Below are 25,865 nucleotides of genomic sequence, written 5' to 3' on the forward strand. Positions count from 1 at the left end.
GATCTGGTCTAGCTGGACACGCAACTTGCTCTCCAGCACACAAACCCTGAATATTTTAGCCCCAGGATCCTGAACACATTTGGGGTGGGAGGTTGGGGGGCAGGCACTCCGCTGGCCCACATGCATTGCCTCGATCATCTGTAACTCTGGGGTAGTCCTACGTCCAAGGTTTTCAGGCTTGGAGTAACACCCACCCGTGTCAGAGAAATACAGTGGAACAGCTCCACGCTTCCTTGTTCACGTCTCTCAGGGAACGTTCAAGTGCGTGTAATTAATGACCCTGAGTTTTTCCTGTGCTTTTTTATTATCTCCTCTCCAGTTCTTGGAGGCTCCCCAGTCACTAACAACCTAAAAAGATAAACGAAACATTTAGCTCATGTGTTATGGGCACCCTCCTTTTCTCTGTCTCACCGCCAGAAGCTTCTAGAAACTGCTTTGCAGACTCTCCTCAGGGCCTTAGAAAGTAAGGGTGAGAGGAGAATGGTGAGGAATTGGGTTGCGTATATTGGTGGTGAGAGTGGAGGTCCGGAAAACTGTGTTTGCTGCTTCTCTCTGTCTCTCTCCCTCAGCCATCAGGTCCCGTCGCAGAACACTTGGTGCATTCCAGGAGAGTCTTGTTAAAAAGCCTGTGGTTCTACATCTCCAACATGCTCACGGGACCCCGGTGCTGCTGGTCTGGGGACCACACTTTGAGCAGCGAGACTGTGGCAAACTGTCCCACCTCGAGTCATTTTTATTCATTTATTTATTTTAGGTTTTATTTATTTATTGGACAGAGAGAGACACAGCGAGAGAGGGAACACCAGCAGGGGGAGTGGGAGAGGGAGAAGCAGGCTTCCCGCGGAGCACGGAGCCCCATGCGGGGCTCGATCCCAGGACTCTGTGATCATGACCTGAGCCGAAGGCAGACGCTTAACGACTGAGGTACCCAGGCAGCCCTCGAGTCATTTTTAACACAGGGTATATGTGGCCCCAGCTTAGCCGGCTGTTGCTAGAAAAAACAATCTCCTTTCCCCACTGCAACGTCTGACCGACTAACCCGGTGGTTCTGATGCCAGTCGTAGAAGTAAAAGCTTCTGTTTGTAACTGGGGAAAAGGAGAAGGGGAGAAGGACTGAGGGGGAGAGGGAAGGGTCAGAGAGAAGGACGAGGAAGTCCGAGGAAACAAAACGGTCGGTCTCTCCAGCCAGGTCTCTTCAAGTAGGTATGAAAGCTGAGGTGATGGAAAGAACCTGATGGAGCTGTGTAAGAGGACAGTGGGGACACTGAAATGAAGGCAGGGCCGCCGCAGGACCAGGCAGAGCGGGTGCGGTGGGGCCTGGACTTGAGGATGCTGGCAGGGACCCAACAGCCCTCTGGAGCCGAAGGACGGAACACTTGGGGGCACCTGGAGTTGGCAGCCTTGGCACGGGCAGACGTTCTCTGGTTGTGCACAGGCTTCCCCAACAGCTCTGTGAGGAGCGGATGGGGTTGAAGGGCAGCAGGAGAGGACTGGGAGAGCATGGCAGATGCCCCTGGCTGACCACGGGGACAAGGTCACGTTCACCTGTGTGATCCCAGGGCCCACGCGGTGACAGGTGCAGAGCAGGTGTGACACCAAAGAATCAGTTGAATCAAAAATTTGTGGGGCGCCAGACGAACCATGAGAGACAATGGACTCTGAAAAACAAACTGAGGGTTCTAGAGGGGAGGAGGGTGGGAGGATGGGTTAGCCTGGTGATGGGTATTAAAGAGGACACGTTCTGCATGGAGCACTGTGTGTTATGCACAAACAATGAATCATGGAACACTACATCTAAAACTAATGATGTGATGTGTGGTGATTAACATAACAATAAAAAATTTTTAAAAAAATTTGGGGGGGCCTGGGTGGCCCAGTCGTTAAGCGTCTGCCTTCGGCTCAGGTCATGATCCCGGGGTCCTGGGATCGAGCCCCGCGTCGGGCTCCCTGCTCAGCGGGAAGTCCGCTTCTCCCTCTCCCTCTCCCCCTGCTTGTGTTCCCTCTCTCCCTGTGCCTCTCTCTGTCAAATAAATAAACAAAATCTTTAAAAAAAAAAAAACAAAAAACTTTAAAATTAATTTACGATTCTATTTAAAGATTTATTTGAGAGAGAGAGAGCGCACGCGAGTGAGAGGGCAGAGGGAGAAGGAGAGAGAATCTCAGACTCCGCCGAGCTGAGCACTGAGCAAGGATGCCAGGACCCTGCGATCGTGACCTGAGCCGAAACCAGTGTCAGACACTTAACTGACTGCGCCATCCAGGAGCCCCCGAACCAAAATTTTTAAAAAACAGGTTATCAGAAGGTTTTTCAAAACAAAAATCCAGGGGCGGCCTGGCTGGCTCAGTCGGTAGAGCGTGCGACTCTTGATCTCAGAGTTGGAGGATTATAGAGATTACTTAAACATAAGGTCCTAGAAAAGAAAAAAGAAAAGAAAAAAAAAAAAAGCAAAGAAACATCCAGAAATAGATGTAAATATATATGAGGACTTTTTTTTTATATGATACAGGTGACATCTGAAACCGATGATTAGATGGGCCATTCCATATATGATGCCGGGACAACTGGGTAGCCATCCAGAAAAAAAGTCCGATTTATACGGGAACTCATATACTAGGACAAATACGAAGTGAACTAGAGGTGGGAATGCAAACAAGATCAACAAGTCAAAGGACGATGGGCAAAGACTATGAACACTCGGTTCACAGAAAACAATAGCGGATCTTAACCACACGGAAAGATGAACAACCTTGCTCGTAAAGACACAACTGGATATCATATCACGCGAGAGTCTGATAACAGGACGGTTGGGCAAGGCTGTGGGAAACAGGCGCCGGCCGAGAAAGCTGGCTGTGCTCTTCGAGTCTCTGTCCCCGGCTTATCATTCCCAACTCCCCTGAAGCGACAGTCAGGGGGTCCCTGGGGGGTTTGCAGGACATTTGGACAAGGGCCTGACCGTCACATCTTGGTGTGGCCCTAACTTTGCAAGCACTTTGGTCTGTGGCCATTGATGTGAGCTGGCTAAGGGACACCCACGTTACCCAAACTCACAAGAAGCCGGTGCAGGAACTAGGACGGGAAATCATTTTTAAAGATATTTTATTTATTCATCTTTAAGTAGGCTCCACACCCAACATGGGGCTTGAACTCAGACCCTGAGATCAAGAGTCCCGTGCTCCACCGACTGAGCCAACCAGGCGCCCCCTAGAATGGGAAATCATTACTTTACCATGGGAAATACTCCTTTGCCATGACAGAACACGCAGCTCTGCAATCCGAAGCACCTCCTTCTAAAGATCAAAACGCCCGCAAAGTTAACTTAGTGAGCACACGATGGCCTCGTAAGCGTGAGAGCGAGCAGAACTGTAGTAGAACACAGCGAAGGTTCTAAGTATCACAAGCCACAAGAGGTTTGCTAATCCCTTTGTATATGTACGGATCCCATGATATACTATTTATTCATTCATTTATTCGACTAAATAGACTAAGCGTCTGGGTGCCGTTCAAAGCGCTGGAGATGTAAATGTGGACAACACAGACCAAGATCCCTGCTCTAGAGCTTACACGCTGTTGAGCTAAAAGGCAATAGACGCGTGTTTAAACGTGGAGGGATCCCGTGCTACGGGATAAAAGAAAGCCAGGTAAGGGAGAAGCCGGGGCCCTGGGTGGAGGAGGGAAGATGAAGCCCAGGAGTCTATGCCGGCTGTTCATATTCTCACTTTCTACATGAGGAGGCTGCAGAGCAGTGACTTGCCTGAGACACTTTCCCTGTGTTTGGCTCTCCCAGATGTACTATATCCCAAACATGTCCCGTCAGTCCCAATAATGATGTGCAATAATTTCTCATGTCATCATCTCCCAGTTTAGAGATAACGGGTGGAAGGGGGAGGGTGAATCGAGGAGGCCAAGGAACACACTAGGTCACACTAGGTGAACCGGGCTTAGAGGCCAGGTATTCGGAGCCCATGCTCTTAGGTGCTGCAGCAGACGGCGGCTTCCGGCCCGTCTGCGGGAAGAAGACCTGTGTGTCGGGCTCAGCAACACTTAGTCTCCTCGGGGGCTGCACACACAAGAATCACTCTTCTCGGGGCGCCTGGGTGGCGCAGTCGTGAAGCATCTGCCTTCCGCTCGGGTCATGATCCCAGGGTCCTGGGATCGAGTCCTGCACCGCGCTCCCTGCCCAGCGGGAAGCCTGCTTCTCCCTCTCCCACCCCCCACCCCCCACCCCCCGCTTGTGTTCCCTCTCTCGCTGTCGCGCTCTGTCAGATAAAGAAATAAAACCTTTAAAAAAAAAAAAAAGAATCGCTCTTCTCCTTTCTTGGTGCCCTTTCTAGGCCCTGTGCTCTCGGCTTCCCAGGCCCAGCCGGCCTCTTCCACTAAGCCAACGGTGTGGTCGTGGGCGAGTTGCTCCACCTCTGTGCCTCAACTGCTCCATCTGTAGGTAAACTTTGCAAGTCTGACATGAAGAAAGCACTGAGCACGGGTGTGACCCAAACAAGAAGCGTGTCTATTTTATTGCGTACATCGCTCCATCTCTTCAGTGGTGCCTCGTGGGACCCAGGACCCATATTCTAGATGACTGCCACCAAGGTCACCTCATTAGCTACGTCTGCGTTCCCTAAGTCCCTTTAAGGGAGGTACGAAGGTTACCACTTCTCCACTGGGGAAACGGAGGCTCAGGAGGTGAGGTAGTTTGCCCACAGGCCCTGCTGATGGGGCAGGGTGGCCACCCTGTCAGGGCCCCATCTCGGGTCCCAACTTGACTCTGGAGCCCTTTCCAGGTGACCCCAGCCGGGCGCTTCTGGGTTGGTTCCCAGCGGCCTGGACCCAGGAAGCCTGTAGGGTCCTACCGTGATGATCCGACGAGTGTCCTGGAAACGCGGGCCACTCTGCCCCAGGCCCTTCCACAGCCCCCGTCTCCCGACACATCCCCAATTCCCTTGGTCCTCCCCTCAGGCCAGCAAAAGCTTTACACCGAGGAGGGAGCTGGGCCGCCGCCCAGGTTCCTCTCCGGCGCGGCCACGCCTCCCTGCGCGGAAGGGGCGGGGCATTCAAATTAGAAATGGCGCTCCGGGGCGAGCGACGGAGCAACGCCAGACGCACCGTTCCCCTTTTAAAATGTAGAGAACTAAAAACTCTGCACCAGGGCGGGGACTGCCATAGCACTGTCCGAGAAGCGAGGGAAGCGAGCGGCGGGATGAGCGCGACTTGGCTCACCGTGAGTGCGATATGGCTGGCGACGGGGCGGTGGCGGCGAGGGCGGAGCATTGGGCATCGCTTCTCGGCCTTTTGGCTAAGATCAAGTGTAGTATCTGTTCTTATCAGTTTAATATCTGATACGTTCTCTACCCGAGAACAATATATTAAATGGATTTTTGGAGCTGGGAGATGGACTAGGAGCTTGCTCTGTCCATTCCGCGCATCGACCTGGTATTGCAGTACTTCCGGGAACGGTGCACTCTTCGGGGCCTAAATGGTTGGTACCTAATGACAGGCTGTTTTTTGTTGTCGTTGTTTCATCTCATTTTTTTTCTTCTTTTCGAGGCGCATTGAGTTGGTTTCCCAAAGAGCTTTGTTTGTTGCTGCTCAGGTTGTAAATACTGTTCTACAACAAAAGGTTCTATGGACTCGTTTCTTGCTCAGTAGGGTTCTATGTTTTGTTTTTTTCTCGCTTTTGGGTTACAATCGGGAGGAATTGTCTTTTTCTAGCAGTTGGGGAGGATACGGAACTGGTCAGGATCCCCTTTTCTTTCTTTCTTTCTCTTTTTTAGGACTTTATTTATTTGACACAGAGAGACAGCAAGAGAGGAGCAGGTCTCCCGCCGAGCGGGGAGCCCGATGCGGGGCTCGATCCCAGGACCCCAGGATCATGACCTGAGCCGAAGGCAGACGCTCAACGACTGAGCTACCCAGGCGCCCCCCGGATACCATCGATCTCTCGTCTTGCTCCTGCCTTTGGGGTTGAAGCAGTTTTACTTCGTTAAACCGCGGTTATTTTTAAACGCGATGTAGGAGCGCACACAGGCCCGCCCATCTTCCCCTTAACCGTGCTTTTCAAAATCCTGCACGAAGGTAAAAAGTTTCATTAACCTCCGAGTTAATGGGGCGGCATACTGTCTCTCTACAGGGCCAGATAGTAAATGGTTTTTAGGCTTTAAGGGCCCCAAAAGGTCTCTGTGACCTATTCTTTCACAACCCTTTAAAAATGTAAAATGCGTTGTGGGCTCTCAGCATACAAGAACGAGCCTGGCCAGGCGCCTGGGTGGCTCAGTCGGTTAAGCATCTGCCTTCGGCTCAGGTCATCATGATCCCAGGGTCCTGGGATCGAACCCCCCTCGGGCTCCCTGCTCAGCGGGGAACCCGCTTCTCCCTCCCTCTGCCTGCTGCTCCCCCAGCTTGTGCTCTCTGTCAAATAGATGAATAAAATCTTAAAAAACAAAAAAACCCACCAACAAGCCTGGGCAAATTTGCTGGCCGGCTGTAGCTTGCGGACACCTGGTATAAACATACCGACTTTGTGTCTCGTCCCAGAGACAACGGCCCCCTTCAGGCTTTTTGATAGTCCTCTGCCTGAATGCCAGAAAGGCCTGACTGACCATTGCACGTGGCTTTGTGACCACAGTAGAAACGGAGAGTTCCTGCTCACCTGTGACTCTCCTGGTTTTTGCAGTCACCTTGAAGACGTTTGTTGAGCACTCACTATGTACTCTTGATTAAATACCTTTCTGTTGTCAGAGATTTCCAGTGATTCTTCCTTTAACACATGGTTCCTGCAGATTCTCTCAACCTGTAACCATCGGGTCTTTTTTACACTCCTATAAATTCTAGGGCAGATTAAGGTTAAAATCTCCAGGAGGACTCATGATTACGGAAAATGAATCTAGCTAACGATGAGAATCCAGAATCCTTCCACCCAGTACGCATCCTTCTTCAAAACCGCAGCCCACATGGGGAGGAAACTGTGACTGTCTCGACTTTATTACAAGAGACTTCTTTTCCTCCCATAGGCTGAAACTTAAAAACAGACAGACACTCAAATCTAGAACATCCACCCCAGAATCTCTTCTCGTTTTCCTGGTTTGTTGCCCTGTGTCGTGATGCGTCCTTTGATCGGTCCCTTCAGGTGCCAACAGAAATAGCCACATGTCACCTCTCCGTGCCTCATCCCCACGAGACTCTGAACATCACCTTTCCTACTCATTTCTTTTCCTTCTCCCCAACTCCTAACAGGTTTGAGCAACTTTGGGATCCGATGGTTGGAACATTTAATTAGGTTCCTGGGGTGACTGAGGGCGGGGGGCGGGGAGGGAGGCTACGAGTGTTACAGGTTAGGGTTGATCCATAGTTCAAGAAATATTTCTTGAATGACTGCTATGTGCCAAGACCGAATGACAGGTGTGCCTCCTACCCCGAGAAACCTTACGGTCTCCGGTAGAAAAACGGAGCAACAAATCGTCCTGGGTCTAGGATTGTTTCCTGAACTGAACTTTCTACAAACCCTGCAAAGGATTTCTTCTCATGGGTTGCCCACCCTCCTTTGCCAGCAGAGCGTCCCCTCGACTGACTGCAGCAAGGCATCCGTTTCTGTTTATCCTATCCACTGATCTAATGAGATATCCTAGGAATTGATACCAAACAGTTGAACACGCAACAGAAAATGGACAAAGGATAGGGGTGCCTGGGTGGCTCAGTCGTTAAGCGTCTGCCTTCTGCTCAGGTCATGATCCCAGGGTCCTGGGATCGAGCCCCGCATCGGGCTCCCTGCTCAGCGGGAAGCCTGCTTCTCCCTCTCCCATTCCCCCTGCTTGTGTTCCCTCTCTTGCTGTGTCTCTCTCTGTCAAAATATAAATAAAATCTTAAAAAAAAAAAAAAAGGACAAAGGATAGACAGTCCTCAGGGGGGAGAAAAGAAAAACACAGGTATACGCTAACATCTGGCCCCCAGAGAACATTCCCCCCACCCCCTGTCCCTTCGTGTCTCTGGACCAAAGGGCCTGGGTCACCCGCTCATGCCACGGACCCTAGGATTGATCCATTCCCTCTGTTGCATCACACTGATGGGGCAGGATGAGTTGGGGGGTGGGGGGCAGGCCCACCAGAGGCCATAAAGAGACACACACTCCCCCTGGCCCGCCCCCCGCCCCCCCCCCCCCACCGTCGGAGAGGGAGGTAAACCCTACAGTGATACAGCACAATGTTTAAGAGATCCTATTGTCGGGGCGGGCAGGGACATCCCCTCCAAAGCCCAGAAAATTGCTTCCTCTTTATACCGGAGACTACTGAGAAAGAAGGAAGCCCGGGGCCCGGTGGGCCTCTTTGCGTTCTGGAAGCAACACATTTCACACCCAGACACCCTTTTTGGGCTCACGCACCGGGTGATGGGGCAGACCCTCAGCTCAGAGGCTGGCCCGGAGCTGAAAAGGGCTCTCAAACCCTGGGAGGGGAGCGGGGGGTGGGGGGCAGCCCTGCGGTTTGGGCCACAGGATCCTGCAGACCCCATCGTGCTGACGACAGTGGGCGGGTCCCTGAAGGAAAGAGATGCGGTGTGGAGTTTATGGCAAGCCAGGGCGGTGGAGGATCACAACGGGGGGCCCTCCCTGTGGGTTCTGGAGCCAGGCCGCCGGGCCACCGACGGCAGAGACTTCCCCTTCTGAAAAGCAGCTCCTGGCACACTGGTGGGCCTTTGGGGAGACGGCTGTTTAACGGGGGACCGTCGGAGCCCAGGGCCCCGGACTGTCCATCAGACCTGTGGGTCCTGACGTCAGGCGGGCCAGCAGCAGCGGGCCACCCTGAGATAAATGTGGGGTATCAGGGTCGAGCCTGAGCAGGAATAAGAGACACTGGACAGCCAACTGACCCAACGACCCCGCTGGCCTTTGTTGGCCACCCCAGACCTGGCACGGTGGACATGTGAACACTGGGGCCACAGGGGTGGCCGTGGAGGCCCACACTGGCCAGCATTCGGTTGGGGTACTGGGGCCGGGCCATTTCTACTGTGGGGATGCGGGGCTCCTCTAGCCAGCCATCTTTGTTTCCAGAAACCTCTCTTTGACTGGCCCAGCCTTTGTCAGGTGCCACAGGGCTTGAGGCTCTCCCAGTCCACACCTGCCTCCTCCTTCTATCTTTCAAAGCATTAAATCACCCCCCTCACCACCACCACCACCACCGAAATAAACCTCTTACGCTCCTCGCTCTGTCCCTGCAACTTCTTCCCAGAGGACCCAACTGCCACCTAGGACTCAGACTCCAGGGGTCAACTTTACAAAACATTGGTCAATTTGAATATGTAACGCTCATGTCTGTCCAGTTAAAAGAGAAAGAAAGAAAATAAGAAAGAAAGAAAAGAAAGAGAAGGAAAGAAGGAAGGAAGGAGGGTAGGAAGGAAGGAAAGAAGGAAGGAAGGAAAGAAAGAGAAAGAAAGAAAGAAAGAAAGAAAGAAAGAAAGAAAGAAAGAAAGAAAGAAAGAAAGAAAAGAAAAAACGAAACTGGGAACAAATATATGCCGGTCTACCACAGGCAGGGTTCATCTCCAAATTACACAGGAGATCCGAGAATGGGATCAAAAAGAAAAAGATGGGGTGCCTGGGTGGCTCAGTCGTTAAGCGTCTGCCTTCGGCTTGGGTCATGATCCCAGGGTCCTGGGATCGAGCCCTGCATCGCACTCCCTGCTTGGAGGGAAGCCTGCTTCTCCCTCTCCCACTCCCCCTGCTTGTGTTACCTCTCTCGCTGTGTCTCTCTCTGGCAAATTAAAAAAAAGAAAGAGAAGAAAGAAAGAAAGAAAAGAGAAAAAAAACTGGATAAAACATAAGCAAAGATCACGCAGTTGAGGGGAAAGATAATAAATGTGGTTTTTCACATACAGAGATGCAAAGATGAACAGAGATGTACAAAGAGAGAAATGCATATGAAAACGGTCCCGAGATGTAATGTAGCACCTGGGAGTTTGGCCAAAATCCAAGAGTCTGATGAGCTCCTGGGTTCACCAGGCTGCAGAAACCAGATGCTGCTAGAGAACCCTGAGGGTGCTCCTCGAGTCCCGGTCTCGGATCCATGGCTCAGGGCGAGGGTACCAGGGACCACCACGAGGGTGTGACACCTTGGTGGAGGGACATGGCTCTTGGGGGAGAGTGGCTCCAGCCTTAGCTGCTCAGGCACCGCTGTGTGTGGGTGTGGATCTGCGCGGGCATGGCGGGGAGGGGGGGGGGTTCTGACTCCAGTTACCCTGGAGCCCCTGAACTCAGGAGAGGCCAACGCGCGCGCCGCAAGGTGAAGAAAGTATCTTCAGTGGGAGAGGTTGCTTTGCAAGGAGTGGAAGCGTCTGAGGGTCCAAATACCTGGGAACCCATAAAATGACTACTGAAGACCCCGGAACCAAGCAGAGAGGTCTTGTGTGGGAGAGGCGGGAAGAGCCCGTCAGGATAACCCTGTGCCAGGGGCTGGGTAAGCTGGGTTGATGGATCACCTGGTTGGATCCTCATCCGTCCACTCATCCCTTCAAGGGATGTTTAGGGGCTGAGCACCGGTCTAGGTGCCCGGGCCAGAGAGGCAGAAAAAGCAGCCCAGGTGGGATCTTCCCAGGGGCCGGGAGCTGGGGTGGAGGGCCCCGGGCGGGTGTGGGAAGGAAGGCGGGGTCCTGGGACAAAGCGCACAGGCGACCAATCTTATCGGTGCTGGTGCCAGCTACAGGAGAAACTCAAAACTAGGTTGGGGCCCGAGAGGGGCCCCTCTCGGCGGGGAGGTGGGGGGTGGGGGGTGAGGGGGAGGGGGGTGGGGGCGGGGGGGTGCACGAAACAGGCCCCACGTTAGGTGTTATTAGGGCCTGGCCTTCAGCGAGGAGATGAAGGTTCGGAGAAGTGACTGGCCAGATCGCTGTTTCTCCTCGAGGGCTGGCTACTCGAGGGCCGACTCCCGCCGGACATTTCCACAGAGGGCCTCGGGGGCTAACCGGTCAGGAAGGTAACTTCCTTAGGGTCCCGCTAGACCGCGCGCTTCCCCGAGAACGAGTGAAAGAGAGATCGTCGCCACCCCCACGGGAGAGAGGGAAACCCCCAGGCCGGGAGTCACAGAGCCGAGAGAACTAGGGCCGGGCGGTGACCGCAAATGTCCCCATCGCGTTCCCGGCCTCGCTCCTGCCAACCCAGGTGCGTCGGAGCAGCAGCCCTCCTCCCCTCCGAGGTCCACGTCCGGTTCTCAGGGCTCCCTCCGGTAGACTGCAGCCGCTGGCGGGGCCTGTGCTCCAGACGCAGGCGGTGTCTTGGGACAGGCTGAGGGCCGCAGGTCACCGGACACGTTTCTCAGCCTCTCTGGTCTCGATGATCACAGCTGGGAAGTGAGGGTGAGAACGCTTCAACTCACTCCGGGGTCCGGAGGATCCGAACGGATAGCAAAGCCTGCAAGGCAGGTGCGTCCGGCGCGCGGCGGAGGTGCGATCAGGGTTCTTTCCCCGCAGGGTTGACGCCACTGAGGAGTCCATGAGGTTGAAGGGCGACCGTGCTGGTCTCACGGTCCTTACGGCTAAGTGCAGGCTTTGCGGAGAACCAACCGAGGCGGGCCGGGGAGCGGTTGGCGGGGTGGGGGTGTCTCAGTCGCGGGAGGCTGGAGAGGAGGCGGGTAGGGGGAGGGCGGAGGCCGGCTCCCGGTCACAGGCACAGGCTCCTGCCCCGGCCGCAGTGCGCTCCCCGCCAAGGTCGGGGGCCGCGCCTGGGGGCCCCGGGGGGACGCGTCCCTCCCGGACGCACAGCGTTGACCCCGCGGTGTTCTCGGGCGCACGGGGACCGCTCGGGTCCCGGAGCTCCCCGCCACACACACACACACCCCCTCCCCTGCTTTGGGCCGGGCGTGGGGGGGTGGGGTGTCAGCGTTGGGACGCCGGAGTTCCGGGGACTGGGGGCGGGGCCAGGGGCGGAGCGGGACCGCAGTGCTACGCCCCCGGGGCGGGGCGGGGCGGGGCATGCAAATCGCCGGTCATCCTCTCGGGAAGGACGCGAGGGAGCGGAAAGGGATGTGAAAATTCACCAGGAGCGCGGGGTAATCACTGCAACTGCAAGCGCGTGTGGAGCGGACCGCCGCAGGATAGTGAGCCGGGAATGTGGACAGAGGGTGCCATGGCTCACCGTGAGTGCGATATGGCTGGCGGCGGGGCGGTGGCGGCGAGGACCGGGCGCCAGGCATCGCTTCTCGGCCTTTTGGCTAAGATCAAGTGTAGTATCTGTTCTTATCAGTTTAATATCTGATATGTCCTCTACCCGAGGACAATATATTAAGTGGATTTTTGAAACCAGGAGTTGGAACAGGAGCTTGCTCCGTCCACTCCGCGCATCGACCTGGTATTGCAGTACTTCCGGGAACGGTGCACCCCGTAGGGGTCACTACTTGCAGTTCCAAAAACAGGTCCTTTCTGTGCGTGTTCAGTTTCCCACTTTGGCTCCGGGTTTTTCTGTTTTGCTTTTGGTGCCTTGTTGTTGTCGTTCCGTTTTCGCTTTGCTGTTTGTTGCTCTGTGGGTTCAACGTTGGGGGTTCATCTCCCGCGGCAAACTTTTTCCCGCGCTCGCGGCTGTTGGTACGTATCGTTGATTTGTGGTGGCGGCGCAGGAGGCTCTAGCGCTTTTGCTGTCATGTCAGTATCTAGATTCTGTCCTACGTCCCGTCCCGCGTGGACTCGCACCTAGTTAACCGTGTGTGTCGGCGGCCGTCAGGATCGGTTTACCCACTGTTTCGTGCTTCTTCTCGAAGTGCTTTTCCTGCTCTCTCTTCGCTTTGCGCCCGGAGAGGTTGGCCCAGGCCGAGGGTTTGGCGACGAGCAGTTTTTGGTAGAAATACGTAACGCCCGTGCACATGTGACTCGACCTCCAATTTGGATGATTCAATCCGGCTGCTTCAGGTAGCTCTCCACTCGCTCTGCCGGCCCCCCTTAACGTTCGGAACAAAGGACGAGCAGCTGAGGTCATGGCTACAAAGGTCTTCCCCGGTAGGGAAGGAAAATTCGTTCTTCCAGATCTACCTATGGCAGCGTTTATCCACCCGGGTGACACCCCAGAAACTCCTGGGGTTTCGTTTCAATCCGGCTCATGCCCCAGCACCGCCATACAGCAATCGAATTCGAGTCTCTGGGGCGGGGGCCCGAGGCTGGTGGCCCTCCAAGCCCGCCAGCCGGAAGCACTCCTCGGAGCATCTGGGAAGGTGCCGCCGGTCAGCTTCTTCTGAACCCTGAATTCCCCGTGACAATGAAAGCGTTGGGCGCACTCCTGCGAATCCAGGCACAGGTCGCTTCACTACAGTCCCGGGCCTGGCTTCGTGCTTAGCACACCGCAGGCACTCAGTAAACAGTGTACCGATGAGGAAATAACGGATTCCCTGGGCCTGGCACACACAGGAGACACCCCCCCCCCCCAAAGTCTAGTGAGGAGACCTTTGGACCCAGTCCCGGGATCTGTTGAGAGCCGATGCGGGACGGAGCGAGCTGCTGTGGGGTGCTGCCGCTCTGTGGAACCAGATGGACCCCTTCCCCGGTTCATCCTCCAAATTTGTTTTAGATGTGGAGACTGGTGACCCCCGTCCCCCACAAGGCTATGAAAAGGTTTATAGCTCACATAATGAGGCTTTCCAGGGAGAGCAAGGTGGCTCCCAGGCCGATTCAAAAAGGGCTTGAGAGCAAGGGGAGGAGTCTGGGTTGTTGTGTTTATGGTGGTGAGTGGAGGGCACCTTACAGATGACACGGGACCTTCTGTGATCCTGCCTTCCACGGTGGGCAGTCAACAGACGTCCATTGGATCAGAGTCTGATGTAATAGGGAGGGTTCCGGTCTGGGGGGCGGGGGGGGCGGCGGCGGAGGGAAGGGGTGTGGGTTCCTGTGAGAAGCTGAACCTGCTGGCCAAGTTCAGGATGTGAATGAGCCTGTGAGGGAAGGGACGTGCGGGTGAGGGGGCGATTATGGTAGGAAAGAGCCCACCAGAAGCAAGCGTCCCCTGGGGCAGTTCCAAGGCCCAGCTGGTAACTTGGAGGTGGCTGGGCAGGGCAGCCTGATGCAGACCGGTCCCCTCGTTCCCCCAAATCGGCCCCCCACTCTTGCTTCAGACTGCAATGTCCCGGTTCCCCCCTCATGTGGACGTGCCCTGAAATTCTGACTCGCGTTGAAATTCGGACGTTAAGCCCCCGTACGATGTCAGGCAGGCCTTCCCGATTCAGCTGGCTCTGTGTTCCATCCCACCATCGCATTTCTTGACTATGCATCACATGCTCCCGGTAGGGACACGGAGCCAAACGGGAGAGGCCTTGGGCCTCAAGGGGGTCACGGCCAGGTGGGAGCCCCAGCCATGTGTTCATCTCTCTCAGTCCCCTGTGCATTGGAACCTGGTGTTCTGGCCATTTGGGCAGGTGTCTTCTCTGGGTCCTGGGCCGGATGCTCCCCACATGGGGGCGAAGAGGAGAGAGGAACGGTGTCTGGCTTCTCTCTACTGCCAGGACCAAGCACCACCCTGGCGGGTGGTGTCGCAAGAGATGACTCTTGGTTAAGTTGGAACCGGTGGTGATGGCAGGAGGCCCAGAGTCCAGTGAGGTGGGACCTGGACTCCAGCTCGGACGTGGGCGGTTATGTCCTGCTGGGCAGATCCATTTCCCCAGGGTAAGAAAAGACAAGAGCTTTATCACTGGGCACCCTGCTCTGTCCGAGGGTCCGTCCATTCTGTAGTGCCTGCCGCTTTCCAAAGGGGCGTCCATTCTCTTGAGAAGGATTCTCCGTACAAAGTGACCCTGCGCCCCACCCGAGACCATGAACGCCTAGGGGGCAGGAATCGGATCACAGTCGCCTCTCAGTGTTGGGCTCTGTCTCATGGGTGCCCAACCATCATCTGCATGGACATGATGGGTCAATCCCGTGGACTCAAAGAATCAAAGGTGGTTAGGTCAGTGTGTTCTGCTTTTCCTTTCTCTCTCTCTCTCTCTCTCTCTCTTTTTTTAAGATTTTTATTTATTTGTCAGAGAGAGAGAGCACAAGCAGGGGGAGCAGCAGAGGGAGAGGGAGAAGCAGGCTCCTCACTGAGCAAGGAGCCCGATGTGGGACTCGATCCCAGGACCCTGGGATCATGACCTGAGCCGAAGGCAGACGCCTAACGACTGAGCCACCCAGGCGTCCCTCCCTCTTTCTTTCTTTTTCTTTTTCTTTCTTTCTTTCTTTCTTTCTTTCTTTCTTTCTTTCTTTCTCTCTTTCTTTCTTTCTTTCTCTCTCTCTCTCTCTCTCACTTTCTTTCTCTTTTTTTTAAGTAAGCTCTTGGCCCAAAGCAGGGCTTGAACTCATGACCCTGAGATCAAGAGTCGCATGTTCTACTGTCAGCCAGCCAAGCACCCCTGTTCTGCTCCTTTTTTCTTTTTTAAAGATTTCATTTATTTATTTGAGAGAGAGCACTCAGGCACACGCGGGTGGGGAGAGGGGCAGAGGGAGAGGATCTCAAGCAGATCTGGTCCTGAGCACAGAACCCAAGGCAGGGGTCGATCTCAGGACCCTGAGATGGCCTGAGTCAAAATCAAGAGTCCCATGCTTAACCCGGCTGAGCCACCCAGGCACCCCCTTTTCTGCTACTTTTTGAAGACAAATCCAAGGGGGGGGGGCGCGCCTGGCTGGCTTGGTCAGTAGAGCACCCGAGAGATTACTTGAAAAGAAAATCTTAGTGGCGCCTGGGTGGCTCAGCCGGTTAAGCCGCTGCCTTGGGCTCAGGTCATGACCCCAGGGTCCTGGGATCGAGCCTTGCATCGGGTTCTCTGCTCAGTGGAGAGTCTGCTTCTCCCTCTTCCTCTGCCTGCCGCTCCCCCTGTTTGTGCTCACACTCTCTCTGTCAAATAAATAAAATCTTAAAAAGAAATCTAGAAAAAGAGAGAAAGAAAGAAAGAAAAAGAAAAAGAAAGAAAGAAAGAAAGAAAAACGAAAAATCCAGGAATGTTACAAGAATGTAGGTGTGGTGCAGTTTAGGATCAAAGGTGGCATCTCTAAGTTGTGAAGGAAAAATTCAGTGATTTACACTGTACTGCAGAGTAGACACCAAATGGCTAAAGATTTAGCTGTTGAGAAAGAAGAAGAAAAAGACCTAGGGGAAGATTTAGGATATTATTTTATAACCTCACGGTGAAGTGCTTTCTACCTTTGACTCAACATCTGAAAAGTATTTAAAAAAAAAAAAACTGATGAATAGCATGATATGAAAATGACTTTTCTTTTTTTAAAAGATTTTATTTATTTATTTGAGAGAGAGAATGAGAGACAGAGAGCATGAGAGGGAGGAGGGTCAGAGGGAGAAGCAGACTCCCTGCTGAGCAGGGAGCCTGATGCGGGACTCGATCCCGGGACTCCAGGATCATGACCTGAGCCGAAGGCAGTCGCTTAACCAACTGAGCCACCCAGGCGCCCTGAAAAATGACTTTTTACAAGTTTATTTATTTAGTAACCTCTAGGCCCAGTGTGAGGCTCGGCCCCCACCCCTCCCACCGAGCCAACCCGGCGCCCCTAAGAAATAACTTTCAGTGGAACCTTAAGCACCTGGCATCATCACCCTGAGCAAGGCCCAAAGACAGCTATCCAACAGAAGAAAATATTCAAGGCTTAGAGGACAGACAGAGGGCCAACCCCCTTAATATGTAAAGTACAGCTACAGGCCCAACCAATTCACCTAGCCAGAAAAGGGCCGAAGTCCGTGAACAGAGAGAGTTCAGAGGGAGAAGAAACGTGGCGCTCACACACAGGAGAAGACACTCGGCCTGTTTAGAGAAGTACACAGCAAAACTGCGCTGAGGTACCCTTTCCACCACCTCTAAGAAATGGCCCTCTCCCCCGCCACCTCCCAATCTGCCCGCCCCGCCTCGCCCAGAAGCAATCCCACTCGGCCGCCGCGCGGAGTTGCCGGCGAGGCTGGGGAAGGAGGGGCCGCCTGAGAAGGTCCGCCGCGCTCTCGCTCTCGCTCTCGCTCTCGCTCTCGCTCTCGCTCTCGCTCTCGCAGTCGCTGTCCCCGATCCGCCGAAATTCAAGGCACTCTCGCGGCGAGGGTGGCCGGGACCACCCCGCCGCCGAGGGCACAGGGGGCACAGGACCGGCGTCCGCAGAGCGCAGTGTGCAGGCACTGGGGTCCGTGCGTGTCGAACAGAGTGAGTCTCGCCGAGGAAACGGGAATTGTTCCGTTCCACGAATGTCATCTGGGACATCCCGTTCTCGGGACGGACCCGGCCGGGGCCCCGGACTCTGGGGCGGAAGACTGCCCGAACGACACGGACGCGAGCGGAGAAGTGCCGAGCAGGGAGGGCGCGCCGGGCACTGGCTGAGCGTGTGGGAGGCAAGATCCCATCCACCGAAGCGCTTGTTGAGTGTGCGGTACGTGCTGGGGGCGGGGGGAGAGGGGAGAGAGCAAAGTGACCAAAGCGAAGGTCTCGCCTTCACGGGCTCCCGGGAGCCCCGGGAGCTGCAGCCGTGTCAGCCGTCCCTAGTGCCGAGCCTCGGCGCGGGATGTGTGCGCGGCGGCAGGTGGGCGGCCGGCTGGGCTTGGGCTCGTGGCGCGCGGGGGCGGTCGGGAGGGTGGAGTCGGGCGGCGGCGGCCGCGCCCCCTCGGGGAGCTAAAGGCGGGGCATGCAGATTCGGAGTGGCTGTTGGGCGCGGGCCGGCCGGGGCAACCAGGGATACTCGGAGGTCTCTCGTTCCGAGGGAAGAGAAGGAACCGTCTGCACAAACGTCTAGTGATACGGATGGAACTGTCGACGACGCAAAGGAAATGAGGCCAGGAGTGAGGGCCTGGGTTCTCACCGTGAGTTGAATATGGATGATGGGAGGCCGGTGCCCAGGCGGCGGAGGCGATCGGCATCGCTTTTCGGCTTTTTCGCAGAGCTGAGGTGTACGGTGTGTCTTTGTCAGCTTAGTTTGTGATACGTTTTTCTCCCGGAAGGCGGTATATTAAGTGGGTTTTTGGAGTTAGAGGGTGGGTTATAGAGCCTGCTGTGTCTTTTCTGTGCGTCGACCTGGTGTTGCGCAATTCCTGGGAGCGGTGCTCGTTCTCTCAATTTACTACCGAGGTGAAGAAATAGGTTTGGAGGCTTTTTCTATGCATTTATGCTATTACGGTGTTTTGTACGGTTTGGTTGTTTGGTTGTTTTTTCTATTTGCATCTTGCTTTTATTTGCGTGCGGTCTTGTTTTTGTTTTGGGGTCCCTTGGAAACTCTCCGAGGGGGGACATACGTTCCTGCTTCGTCCTGTGGTGGCCGCTGGTTTTTCTTTTTCTTCTCTTCCTGCGTTTGGGTCTCGGTTTCCACGGTGTTGTTCCTTAGAGGTCCCTACCTTGCTGTGTCACCCACCCGTTGCCTTTCCTCGTTGTTGCGTTTCCTTGCTCCTGTCATCCGTCCCGCTGCAGGTCATTCCCTCGAACGTTTAGCCCCCGGCTGTCTCCCTTTCCAACACAATCGTGTCATTCCGGCTGTCTCTTTTTCCCACGCACTCGTGTCATTCCCGCTGATCTCAACAGCCTCACTGCTGATCCTTCCGAACCCCTTCGTCTCAGTTCTCCGACCTCGGCTACCCTTACCTAAAGCACTCACTCCCCTGGTCCGACCCTAGATCTTGTCATTACGAATTGCTCTAACCCCTTCCACATGCAGTCTTACACTGGCCAATCACCTTCTTTCCCCCCCGCCCCGCCCCCGCCGGCCCTTTGGTACCACCTACCACTTTTCACTGTCCCTTCACCCCCACCCCACCCCCAAGCCACCAATGTCCTCCCATCCTTATTATTTTTTTTTCTGTAGACGCTTAAGTATTCGCTTTATTTGGATAGTATACTTGAACATATTAAAAGTTACAAAGCCTAAAATAAGCAACAAGTCAATAAAATCACAACTCAAGAATTCTTTTTCACATGGTATCACTGACTATGAAATGCAAAAAGACTATAAATGTTTTACGTGGAATGATCTCTAACCTAATAAATTACACTAGTGTGACCAAAACAAATGATCGCATACCGTGGAAGACAATAGAACATGAGCTGTTCTCCAGGACTGCTTTTTCAAAGCTTGAAAGATGAACTGACCCATCATTTTAGGGGGAAAAAGAGAAGTATGGATTACGAGGCTCTACATGTAGATTTTTAAAATTCTAATTAAAACATCTTAAGACTATTTTAGATGTTTATTTGACATTGGAAATGTAGTCGACTATCAAAGTATTTCTCTTCATCACGAGAATTCCATGTATTAAGGATTTACACAATCCGGGGAGGGCGGGGGGGGGGGGAACCCTAGAAACATTTTAGTTGCCTGAGCAAGTAATTTTCTAAAAAGGCTCTCCAAAGTCTTGACTAGAGGCGTCATACTCTGCAATGAAATGCTTGAGTTCTTCAACACACCGCTCACCTATTTCATGTAAATTCTGTCTCAGTGCAAACTGTACAGACTTTTCTAAGGAAGGATCTTTTTCAATCAGCATTTTCACAACCCTCCCGAAAGTTCCACAGTCTTGTCGGTAAACCTGTTCCATCTCTTTGGTTTTTGATGCTATTGCTTTAGAGCGACTGCTTAGTTGACTGTCTTCAAATAATTCTATGCCATCTGTTGCATTTGACTCAGGTTCCTCTGGCTGCTCGATAAACAACGGTGCTGTGGATCCTGGCTCATACTCAATCTCAGGTAAGTCACTCTCATCTGCCTTCTCTAGCTTCTCAGCAGCCCACTTGCCTGCAGCCTCGGCACGTTCCTTTTCAGTTAGCCTACTGGGTCTGTCTAACACCTTTGATATGTCCTTCCATCCTTACTGACCGAGATTAATTTCCCTGCACATACCGTCAGCTCCCTTGCCACGCCCTTGGTGCCACCTGTGCCACTGAACGTGGCCGGCAGAAAGCATACCACCAGGCTCACGTGGCTCACCTTAGCGCCCAGTATGCCGGGGAAAACTAGACATCGTCAGCGTTTGCTACCGGGCACCCAAGAGGCCCTTCCACGAGAGGTAAAAATAAAGCATAGTGGGCAACGGCTTTATTAAAAATTGCCATATGAATTTAAACATAGCACACCTACGTTGTAAATTACTTCATAGTTTCCAGGTTCTGAAGGTCTGAATACCTGAATCTTGCGACATGCTCCGAATGCCAGGAACTGCTCGTTGGCTTGTCCTACCCGGCCTGCGGGATACTGCCTCCGGACCTCAAATCCATCCCCAACAGGTTCGGCCTCACCACGACTTCTGGTCCTTCTTGCACTTGCATTGTCAAAAGGTAACAGCTGAAGAAATTTTTTGTGACCCTTGTTGAACTGCAAATCCTGGAGTTGGAGAAAATTCATCTAGGATATTGTCATTTTCAGACATGCGGTCGGAGATGTCCCTCATGTAATCCCGTTCACCGTCCTCATTAGAGACCAGTCCTTTGCTTTCATCTTCTGATTCCTCTGCCGGTACCGTCGTGATCGGTCTCACGGAAATGGGCGCCTCTGGCCGTGTTCTTCTCTTTGTCATCCGGGGTGGAAAGATGAAAATTTCCCAATTCTCGCTTGCAGTCAGCAAAAGCAAAATCGAGCCTTCGGAGATGGTGTCTCCCACCTGCTTGTCCACCTTCGGGAAAGGGGAATGCGTACTTTGTTACCGCAACAAGGCAAGGAGAAAACGGAAGGATGGTGGGTGCCACGGCGACGACTTGTTCCGCGACCGCTGCATCACCCCTCTAAGGGATTCCTTCATTCCCCCATTTTCCTGATCCTTGTAGACTTTTTCGTCCTAGCTATGGATGGAGGAATAAGTGCAGGCAGGCCGAAATATGCCTAGGATGACGACATGGCAAATCGTGTCGAGATACGGGGAAAGTTAGATCGCGAAGACGCCGTGATGTGTCTTCGGTTTTGAGAGAGAGGAAAGCGGCGGCAGGAGCTGGCCCGCCACTCACAGCTAGCCGTGGTGGTCTCCGGTTGGACATACACAGTTTCGCCCAGCAGTGGCAACCTTAAAAATAAAATAGCCAGTTATTTTACTAGCAAAATGAGTCTGTTCGGGGATGGCAGAGGCATTGCAGTTAGGGACGGACATGCAAGCTAGGGGGGAGCCTACAGGCAAGTCCGAAGAGGCAAAGGGAAGGTCAGCTTTTTTTTTTTTTTTTGCTTTTTTTATTTTTTGGAAGGTCAGCTTCTTTTAGGTTTTAGGAGGACATTGGGGAGGCTTGCTTTGAACAAAAGTTCACTGGAGAAGAACAAGAGTTTGAGGTTGTGGCAGTTTCCCATCAAAGTGCAAGCGGTGGTTAGTGCCTGGTTGCTGGGGCAAGGAGGGCTCTATCCTTCTTTTTCTTACAGGCAGGAGCTGAACTGCCTATGTGAAAAGGTTCCCCCTTGTCAGAATAATTTTTGTTTTCCTTCTTCCTGCTGGTTAGGCAGGCCGCAAGGAGTGGTACGTGCTTGAGAGCTCCCCTTTCAGGGCTTCCTGGCTCCATTTTAAGTGAGATTTCCTTTATTTATTTTCAACATCAACATGAGAAAAGGCCGCTCTGGGACCGCGACGAATCAAGACAGAAGAAGTGAGACCACTCCGTGGTCACGTCGGACCGGAGACAAAAAAAGAAGAATGTTGTCCGAACAACAAAATGCACCAAACACCCCCCCTTATCCTGGCTAATACGAGTAGCTGCTACTCCTTTACCAGTTTGCAGCTTTGGCCTCACTCTGTTTTTCCTTTCTTCTGGGTAAGATTTATTCAGCTACCCAATCACTGAATTACCCTGACTTCCCGAAAGCATCTGTAGGGCGGGGGACGTCTTTTTCCTTCTCCCCTTCGAGGTTCTTGGGGTGGGGGTGGGGGGATGGCTGGGGCTTTGTCACAAAAGACAGATTAACAAGAGAAAAACAAACGGAAGTTTATTAGTGTGTATATCTCATATATACATGGGAGAAACTTAGGGATGAGTAACTCAATGGGGTGGCTAGAACTTGGGCTTATATAGCTCCTTAACACAGAAGGAACAGGAAAAAGAGAAAGAAGAAATAAATAAATAAATAAATAAATAAATAAATAAATAAATAAATAAATAAATAAATTTTCAGAGAAGTGACAAGACAAAGTAAAAGGGCTTTGAGTTTCTAGGGTGGCAAACTGTAGGAAGTTAAATATAGGGGGGAATAGTAGAAGATAAGGGCCGTCCAGTAAAGTTTGTTACGTAGAGTCCTCTGGTGCCAGTCTCTGGGCCGATAAGGATCTAGGGTTGTCAGTGATCAACTTCTGTACACATTTCTGTCCTGCTTTGGGGCAAATCGGAAGAGGGCGGAGTTCTTCCTTCTGTCTGTTTCAGCTCAAAACAATCTTTCTGCCAAAGTGGCATATTGGGGGGTGGGGGGTGGGGGGTGGGTTAGCAAATGCTGCTACCCTTCACACCCCATTCAAAGGAAGGCCTCGCTTGCTTAAACTGTCCCGCAAGCCCACATCCTATACGTAATGAGCCATTCCTGACACCCTCGCCCCGAAGCGCGTCCCCTCTCACTTTTGCAACTAGGATAACCCAATTCGTCTCATCACGGGCGTGTTCCTGGTGGTCTTTGGCTGGATGGTGTTGGCAAGTTATTAAGAGGCTCCACCGAAGGACCCCTCTGGTAACTGCAATATGGAATGAGTTTTGTTCTGTTTAAGAGGCAAGGTTTTCTCTTTTTTTCATTACATACATCTGAAGGGTCTCGTGACTAAGGTCTTATTAGCTGATAATAAATGACCTTTTCCCAACAATAGCTAGCCCCTTCAAGGTCCTGGAAACCTTGCTTCCAAAATTCCTTAGAGACTTGGGCTATCCCTAACCCTTCCCAGCTGGAAAGTATATAATGGACCACTCCTCATGACCCCAGTGCAGCTCTTTCTGCCCCCGGGCCCTGTCCCCGTGCTTTCGTGAAACCGCCGTTTTGCACCGGAGACGTCTCAGGAATTTTTTCTTGCCCGTTGGCTTCGAACCTTAACGTTCTTTCCTACATCATGGGGCGCCCGGACGTGGGGAGACTCTGGGTCCAGAGTCTCATCTGGACTCAGCCTCGGTGCAAACTTGGCGAGTGCTTTCTCTTCTCTTCCTTTACTCTCATTTTCGGGGCTCGTCAAGGAGCACGGTCTTCCTGGAACACTTTCACGCCGATTGCTCAGGCTGCAATCCTCTAGCCCGTGGCTACTCTACAGGGAGGAGAAAGCCTGCCTTTTGGCTGGAAGTTAGTAGTGCCCTGGCCGGGATGGTAACAAGACGCAGAAACTTGATGCCCTCTCTTATTCCTGTCCTTACACAGAGTTGTCTGTCTTGGGCACGGGACAGCCACCTAAGTCACCAGGACGGCTGCCAATCTTAAGACTCCCGTGTGAGGTTTCCTCCTGATTGATCTAATGGGATCCCCTTCACATCCCTGGTCTAGCCGCTTCTGGCCGCGGGACCTCCAGTGGGAGCCGGCAGAAACCAGTACCCGATGGAATTAAAACCCAACCGGGGACCGTTTCCTAGGGAAGTTCGCTGTAAGGACTACCTGTGTTGGAATGTCGCTTGGATCATGGTGGATTTCTGTCTTTACTGTTTTCCATCAACTAAGTACTTAGTCCTCTACTAAGTACTTAAGCTACAAAATTCGGTAATTTCCCCTTGTAAAACTTTTCTAGTGTTGTCCATGGGTTAAAAACAGCAAGTTCTTTAAGGCAAGGTAAAATAAGGCATGACCTTCAAGGCGAGGTAAAATAAGGCGTGACCTTCACGGCACGACCTCCAAGGCACGGTATTTCGCTCCACACGCCAGGCACCTATCTGTAGCCTAGGATGCAATGGGGAAGCTGGGGGGTGGGGAGGGGCGGGGAGGGGGACGCTAGCATCCCTCCTACAGGGGCCTTTATCGGTGGCGGTGGTCACAGCGATTTCGTTCAGGGGACGCCTCGGGTCGCTTTGACACCAGGAACCTCTGACTTATCCTGCGTGGGATGCCACCCGGGAATCGGGGAGGGGGGGGGGACGGGGATTTTCTAGGTAATGGACCTTCTCTTTTCTTCAGTTCCCAAGGACTCTCCCTTGGGGTGACTTTTAACCCACTGGAAACAATTCGGATTGCAAAACGTAGGAAAGGACTGAGCTCCTGTGACACCGCATGGCCTCAGTGGGATCTATCAGTTAGATCTCTTCTGCAGGAAACAGGGCAAATGGACCTAGGTTACCTTCATTGCTCTACACCAAGACCCCGACCTAAGGGCCTCTTGGAGAATGTGTTTGCCTGAGTGGGGCGGCTAGTAAACTCCCTCCTGACATATTGGATGATAATTATCTAAATAGGCCCCCTCCGAATAAACCCAGGTTGCTGGAAGAAACATAGGCCCTCCCTAGCAAAGGGGACTCTGACACTCTCTCTCTCCCTCTCTCTCTCTCTCTCTCTCTCTCTCTCTCTCTCTCTGTGTGTGTCACTGTTCCTCCTCCTAATAGATGTAGGGGCTTCTTCCTCACTCATTTCCCGGGTTAATGGCTATAACTGGAGCCAACTGTGGTTAGTCTACCTCGGGATGGGGACTTTAGGGAATATTCCCAAGCAGCTGCCGAAACTCCCTTTGTTTCAGGGAAATTTCCTGTCTTCTCTGGCCCGGCGCAGACCGCCTGTTCCCCCCTTACTGGGGGGGAGGGGGGGAACCGTGGCGTCTGCGCCTCTGTTGGAGCCGATGAGCTCTAAAACCGGGAACGCTTTCTCTGCCTTCTGGCAGCACTTGGCCTCTTCTGTCTCCCCCTCCCGCTTCTGTGTCCGCACCACCTTGGGTGCAGCCTGCACAACAGGCTTCCCTACCATCCTCGGTGGCGCAGGCCCCACGGCTCCTCCCTTCACTGTCAAGGAGCAAGAAGAGGGGCGCGTGGGTGGCTCAGTCGTTAAGCGTCTGCCTTCGGCTCGGGTCATGATCCCGGGGTCCTGGGATCCAGCCCCGCGTCGGGCTCCCCGCTCAGCGGGAAGCCTGCTTCTCCCTCTCCCGCTCCCCCTGCTTGTGTTCCCTCTCTCGCTCTCTCTCTCTGTCGAAAAATAAATAAAATCTTAAAAAAAAATAAAATAAAATAAACAGCTGGAAAATGGGATTGGTTCCGCAACAGTTGTATAACTCAACTAGCACCTTGACCAATTCTATGTGGCTGGGATGACAAAATCGTTCCCTAAAAGCCAGAGCATACCCCGCTCTGTAGGGTTAACTATGGGCTTGTGGAGATAATGGATGACCCCACTTTATGACTGGATTGGATGATGCACTTGGGGATGCCCTTATCTCTTGACAAGTCTTCTCCCACTTGCCAGTGATTCCTTATAATTAGGATATTGTTAAGGCTAGACCTCAGACAAAAAGGGCTTCTTGATGGTTTCATCTTTCATAGTCGTATTTATCCTAGAGGCCACCTCTATTGAGGTACAATTGCAAACAAGGGCTTTAGCCAAGCGCATAATAGCCCTCCTGGTTTAAAAAAAAAAAAAAAGAGCCTCAAAGCTCACTACGGGACGGTCCCTGACTGTAATGACGTCACATCAGGTCCAGAGTGTCTTAGAGACCAAAGGCCACCAACGGACGATGGGAGGCCGACTTACTAAGTACCGGGTTATGCTTACAGATATGCCTGAAATAATACTCGAAACCTGTCAGACTTCGAACCCAGCTACCCTTATACCTGGACCCGAGCATCGTACTTCTATAGAGCATAACTGTTCAGAGGTTATTGATCTCGTTTATTCTAGCCAACCAGATTTTTTTTTATTTTATTCTTATGTTAATCCCCATACATTACATCATTAGTTCTAGATGAAGTGTTCCATGATTCATTGTTCGTGCACAACACCCAGTGCTCCATGCAGAACGTGCCCTCCTCAATACCCACCACCAGGCCAACCCATCCTCCCACCCCCC

General features: G+C 53.0%; 1 long non-coding RNA gene and 2 other non-coding genes across 13 annotated transcripts in view; all 3 read left to right on the forward strand.

Annotated features, from left to right (window-relative positions):
• Nucleotides 1–4,760: 4,760 nt before the first annotated feature.
• LOC115942798 (uncharacterized) overlaps nt 4,761–25,865 on the forward strand; it is a 56,222-nt gene continuing 35,117 nt past the window's right edge. The window contains exons 1-6 of one of the 11 annotated variants that reach the window (XR_014140464.1): nt 16,400–17,347; nt 17,606–18,051; nt 19,586–19,645; nt 19,856–19,964; nt 20,055–20,232; nt 20,321–23,438. This is a non-coding gene — a long non-coding RNA (uncharacterized LOC115942798). Of the gene's footprint in view, nt 5,217–10,996; nt 11,139–11,172; nt 11,399–11,958; nt 12,112–16,399; nt 17,348–17,373; nt 18,052–19,585; nt 19,646–19,804; nt 19,965–20,054; nt 20,233–20,320; nt 23,639–25,865 lie in introns of those variants that run through there. The other 10 variants (XR_014140467.1, XR_014140468.1, XR_014140473.1 and 7 more) reach the window with 10 other exon arrangements.
• On the forward strand, nt 5,272–5,462 carry LOC115939265 (U2 spliceosomal RNA). The gene has a single exon (XR_004074128.2). It is a non-coding gene; the product is annotated as a U2 spliceosomal RNA (small nuclear RNA).
• LOC115939297 (U2 spliceosomal RNA) lies at nt 12,167–12,357 on the forward strand. Its single transcript, XR_014140713.1, has one exon. It is a non-coding gene; the product is annotated as a U2 spliceosomal RNA (small nuclear RNA).

The sequence above is a fragment of the Leptonychotes weddellii genome, chromosome 15 (genome assembly GCF_054177405.1).
Source record: "Leptonychotes weddellii isolate Sample4059 chromosome 15, ASM5417740v2, whole genome shotgun sequence".
Classification (NCBI taxonomy): Eukaryota; Metazoa; Chordata; class Mammalia; order Carnivora; family Phocidae; genus Leptonychotes; species Leptonychotes weddellii.